We start from the raw sequence: 6,008 nt of genomic DNA, 5'->3' as shown, positions 1-6,008 counted from the left end.
ATCACTCCTTAATCACGTTTGCACGCTACAGGAGAATTGAAAACTAGATCATGGCTGTGTAAATCAAGAATTAATTTGGAGTTTTGACGAAATTTTGCCAACACTCACACGTTTTAAGACATTTAGCTAATTTCCTGCGTTCAATTTTTCCATCTCAATTTAATTTAATTCCCTTTTGATATACTCATGCGATCAAGAGCCACTGATAGTAAATATCGAGAATCTGCCGACAGTTGCAAAATTTCGTAACTCGTTTTATTTTTTTTAAAGGACCCTTTTAATGAACCTTTTTCGAAAGTTATTTCAAAAAGTTTTATCGCGCTTTATTTTTCTCCGAAAATTCGAAAAGTTCAAAGCAATGAACAATTATGCAACTTTGGCAACTTCGTGCGCTACAACGCGATACAAGCCCGCTTTTAAATTTTGTGTGCTAGCAGATGGTCCTTTTATCTCTTGGAAAATATTAATTTCTTGTTATTTTATTACATTTAAGTCTGAATAGTGACCAGTTAAAATAAAGTACCTCGCGTCTCTTTCGCGGAGGTAATATAAATGTCAACTTTAGTGGCCTATGAGCAGGTCTGCCATACATAATTACAAATCATAATATACATCATCGTAAAGCTTTATTCTTGTCTTTTAATTAATTCCTCCAATTTTCTATCTTGGCCCGCAATAAGCGGCACGTCCAGGTTTAAAAGAGTTTGGGCTATTTTGTCAAAAATGCAATGCGAAACCTTGCACAGCTGTCACGAACCGCTTAAAGGCTTTAAAAAGGTCTTGTATGATATATTTACAAACCAGAATGTATGTCATCTTAAATTTTTATCCTTATAGTTTAATTCCTTAAATTTTCTTTCTTGGCCCCCCATAGGCGGCGCGTCCAGCTTTCAAAGAGTTCGGGCTAAAAAAAAAAATGCCAAAAAAATGTAATGCGATCCGTTGAACGGCTGTCACGCAACAGGTCAAGGCCAATCTTTCAGCTTGGCCAGAAATGTATCGAATACACGACCTCTTGCGTGACAGCCGTTCAACGGATGGCATATTACTTTCGAGGAGATAAAAGGACCATCTGCTAACATACAAAATTTAAGAGCGGCATTGCATCGCTTTATAGCGTATGAAGTTGTCAAAGTTGCATAATTTTTCATTGCTTTTCGAGGGTGGGGGGACAATGGACATACAGGCGTATTTTGAACTTTTCAATTTTTCGGAGAAAAAAAGCGCGATAGAACTTTTTGATATAATTAACAAAAAAACCTTTTCTAAAAAGGTTAATTGAAAGGGTCCTTTAGGAAAAATAAAATGAATTACGAAATTTTGCAACTGTCGGCGGATTCTCGATATTTACGGTCAGTGACTCCTAACGGCTGAATGGCAGGTTTCATTGTTGCTCGCTTTCGATTCAACCGTATTTACAAAAGCATGCAAAAACGACTTCTTGTGTAGGATCAGTCGTCACTCTGTTCCTTTCTGTGCCTCTTTGTTATACTCTTTGAGTGCTTCTTACCTAAAAAAAACCACATCGCCCATTTGTCACTATTTCAATTTTAAAGCGAACAGAGCAAATTGCTTTCTTTTAATGTCATTGGCTATGATTATTCAAACTTTCCAAATTATTGTCGCTCATACCATGCTTGGTGCAAAAGTGACTTCGAGATAATCATTTAATTGTTGTTATTGTTGATTTTTTTACACAATGAATTTAACTTTTTTAGAGTTGGCCTAAGCTCCTTACTTTTATCATCATGGCGTCTAGCATCGTATCAAGGCCAATTCAGTTTAGGAAGCGATTCACAACAATCTTCCGGCTCAGAGCACTTGTTAAAATTGAACAAACAAACAAAAACTGACTATGGTGTGGTCAACTGAGAAAATTAAGTGTGCTAATCAGTTTAGTATGGAAAATTCCTCCTTATCATCAGACTTACCCTTTTTTCATAAAATCAAATGTCACGTTATCCCCCATCAGCGAAAATGGAGACCATTGGGAAGGTTTGGAGAAGCCATTGCTTCTCAACCATTGAACGGCCTGGTGAAGAGATTCACTGGCACTTTCTCCACGAACAAGGTGTTCATAGAAATGCTTCATAAGCTTCTCCGTTGCTTCGTCTTCTACAGCCCACGATGCTACCAACACTGAACGTGCACCGGATGCTAGAAATGCTCGAGCGATTCCAATAACTCCTTCCTTTTTAACCGATCCACGCCCACTGTGACAACAGCTTAGAACTACCAGTTTCGCTCGCAGTTGAACTCCTAAAATGTCGGACATTCTCAGGAGATAGTCTTCTTCTATTGGAATGGTGTTGGCATTACTTTGTGGAGAGAGGGCAATCTCTCCTCTTTCGGCATTTCCATGTGCGGCAAGATGTATTAGACTCAATGAAGGTACTGCTTGAAGTACCGCCTGCTTTGTTGCGCACCCTCCTAACAAAGGCGGAATGCCCAGCAGTTCACCAACCATCCTTGCTTCCTTGTTTGCATAGAACAATGGTGTGAAGTTAGTGAGACGTCCATTGTAATTCACTTGGCCAACCGTAGGATCACCCACTACCAGTGCTCCAGTTTGACTGTGATAGTCCACTGAACATTCTTGAAGGTGCTGGAGAGTCGTCAGAGAAGGGACGATGCGTATTCTGTACCTCTCGGATAAATACTTTCCGGCAGGTCCATCACGCAAGGCAGCAAATGGGACTCGGTACGAAAAACGATCTGGGATAATGATTATTTCAGGTTTTGTGAGTAAATCTGCCACAGGTGCGACAATCCATTCGTAGCACAAGTGATGAATTCTTTCGGTAGCTTTGATTTGTTCACTTGGTACATTTGTTCGCCTCTTTTCGTGAAGAGATGTGGTCGCGTTGTAATCCAAAGATCGATCTTCACAGTTGGCTTCGGGTAAAACGCCATAGCCAGCAGCACTCTTTTTGAAAATTCCTTCCACATCGCAAACTTGCTCAGCATCAAGAGTGGGTAGTGTTATTTCGTCTGATTTTCTAAAGTAAGTGTCTCCATTTGCTTTCAGTACCCAGAGAAAAACTTGCTGCTCAAAGTACAAAATATACAAAAAAACGGAGTTACTTTCTCTTTTCACGATTTCTTAATCCATGAGACGTTTTTAACAGCTGAGATGTGGTTTACCACGGAGTACTTGTCTGCCATTAATTCTGCGAGGACTCTTGCTCGTCCCAGTTCCTCTACTAAGAGAGCATCTTGAAATTTTCCAGTATCGCAAAGCAAGCGAGTGAGTAACTGGTATGGAAAACTACCGCGTGCCTCGAACAGAGACATTTTAAATTCACTGTTTCCTTTCAGAAAAGTTCTTACTTGCTCGTATTTTCTGATACAAAGATTGAGATAATCCATTGCCTCCGCAACTTCTGAATGCGATAGCTTTAACTTTGCAACATTGAGAAGGCTGGTGAACTCCATCATTTTGTTTCCAATTTGGCTGCTTATAGAAAAAGCTTTCTTCAAACAATCTTCTGCCTTGCCACATTCACCAAGCGAACGGTATGCTTTGCCAACCTCTTTGTAAATTATTGCTTCATTCGCTCTATGGCCATTTTCTCTGGTGATGGTCAGCGCCTTCTCACAATGTTCTTTTGCATTCTGAAAGTCATTCACAGAAGCAAAAACAACTGCCAAACTTGAAGTAGCGAGAGCTTCCAACATTCTGTCACCAATTGCAATACTGACGCCGACTGCTTTGTCCAAATATTGTTTCGCGTCCCAATTTTTTCCATCGTCAAAATAATGACATCCCAGGGAGTAGTATTCTTTACCTTGTTCTTTTCTGTCGCCAATTTCTGTGGCAATGGCAAGTGCTTTCTCTGCATGCTCTTTAGCCTTCTGATATTCGCCAAGGGATGAAAACACAAGTCCGAGATTCCCGTTAGCTCTTCCTTCTGCTTCTCTGTCACAAATTTCTATCGCGATGGCAAGTCCTTTCTCGTGATATTCTTTAGCCTTCTGATATTCGCCAATGGAATAGAATACACATGCGAGGTTACTGTTCATTCTACCTTCTCCTTTTCTGTCGCCAATTTCTATCGCGATGGCAAGTGCTTTCTCGTCATATTCTTTAGCCTTTTCATATTCGCCAAGGGAATGGAACACAGATCCGAGGTCCTCGTTCATTCTTCCTTCTTGTTCTCTGTCGCCAATTTCTATCGCGATGGCAAGTGCTTTCTCTTGATATTCTCTAGCCTTCTGATATTCGCAAAGGGAATAAAACACAAACCCGAGGGTTTTGTTTATTCTTCCTTCTTCTTGTCTGTCGCCAATTTCTATCGCGATGGCAAGTGCTTTCTGGTAGTATTTCTTTGCATTCTGCATTTCACTGAGGCTCAAGCATACATCCCCAAGTCTATCGTGAGCCACTAGTTCTCTACTCTTGCAGCATATCATTTGCCTGATGGTGAGTACGCTTTTGAAGAGTTGCTTTGCTTCTACAAACCGTCTCTGTGCTTCATATTTGTCACCCAGTTGTATGGTTAGTCTTCCAGCGAGGTGGAACTTGCAAAGAAGCTTCTTGGCATTTCTTTGTGCACATTTGATACAAGCCGAGATGGCGTAGTACGCATTGAATAGTGCATCGGAGATATCAAGGTGAATACAAGAATCAAGGTTTTGAAGTAGAATCGCACATTCATTGCATAGCTTGGTCGCTTGTGGGCCACGATCAGTGTTGAGAAGAAATATGGTGACATCTAAACCTATGTGGACTGATTTTAGGATTTCTGATGCGTCACTCATTACGATTCTTTCCTGTTTTTTGTCGTGGTAAAGAATAAAAAAAAAAGAAGAAAACTTAAAAACTGTAAAAATAAAAACTGACATATGTTGGAGTCCTTAAGCTTTTTTAGGGAGGTGGTTGTTTTCTTCCTTTTTCACTCTTTTATTCAATCCAATCCCAAGTCAATGAGTTGGGTTGAATTCAGATACTCGTGTAGTAGATTTGAACACAGCTATCAAGAGACTTTTACCAATAAAAAAGAGGTTCATTTACGAATCGTGTTATATTTGCATTAAACTTACAGTACTGTGCAAAAGTAATGCAAACGATCATCGTCGAATATCGCGTTTTGTTCTTTGTTCGCCGTTTATTTTATCGACACCTCACAACGATAAATCTACGAGATATCGGAGGTTTTGGCGATATCTTGTTCTGACGATAAATCGTTCCAACGGTATATTGTTCCGGCGATATATCGCTACAACGTATACATCATATGGCGTGTGGAACATCATCACGATATATCGCTTCGGTGAAATATCTCTTCAGCGATTTATCGTTGAGCCAGGGTTGAGTTATTGTAATATGCATTCTAGCGATATTTCGTCTCTTAGCAGTATCTTTAATTATTTAAACTTGGTAAAAATCTTAAGTAAAAACAATAGCTATCGAAATACAAACAATATTAATTTGGATAAAAACAATCAATATACTGTTCTATAAGATTGCTGAGTGAGAATGTAATGACTCAAATACACAATTAATTCACTTTTTAAATTCACCCATTAATCTGATTTCTCTGACATTCTCAGGTAACGAGTTCCACCAAAAGGTACTATTGTAACTAAGACTACGCTTTCAGAAATTAGTACGCGGCCTTGGCAATGTCAGTTTACAAAAAGAGTCACGCAAATCTTAGGTTCTGCCTCGCTCGTTGAACATGTCCCGCAAGTACATTGGAGCTACCTCGTCCAGGGATTAAAACCTCATTATCGCTTTTTGTTTCCTTCTCCTTATTTCTAGTCTGTCCCATCTAACTTTTTCGAGAAGCAGGTTTGAGCTAGTATACTAATCGGCCTATAAATTGCTCCAGCTGCTCGTCCCAAACGAAGCTCCTGCACTCAAAGTGAGGTTGGATCAAGGTTTTGTAAACTAGTATAGCGGTAGATTCGGAAATTAGAGGCTTGACACGTCGAAGGACACCTATCGTGGAAGATACCTTTCTACAAATTTCGTCAACACGGTTAAACCAGGAAAGCCAATCGTC

The 6,008-nt window shown here is 39.8% G+C and overlaps 1 pseudogene across 1 annotated transcript in view; it reads right to left on the bottom strand.

The window, feature by feature from the left end:
* Nucleotides 1–1,927: 1,927 nt before the first annotated feature.
* The window catches only part of LOC148739312 (uncharacterized), a 15,734-nt pseudogene continuing 11,653 nt past the window's right edge, over nt 1,928–6,008 (bottom strand). The window contains exon 2 of the transcript XR_015997414.1: nt 1,928–4,773. The product of XR_015997414.1 is annotated as an uncharacterized LOC148739312 (transcript). The remainder of the gene's footprint in view (nt 4,774–6,008) is intronic.

The sequence above is a fragment of the Stylophora pistillata genome, chromosome 2, assembly GCF_964205215.1.
Source record: "Stylophora pistillata chromosome 2, jaStyPist1.2, whole genome shotgun sequence".
Taxonomy (NCBI): Eukaryota; Metazoa; Cnidaria; class Anthozoa; order Scleractinia; family Pocilloporidae; genus Stylophora; species Stylophora pistillata.
This window is presented reverse-complemented; position numbering and strand designations above follow the sequence as displayed.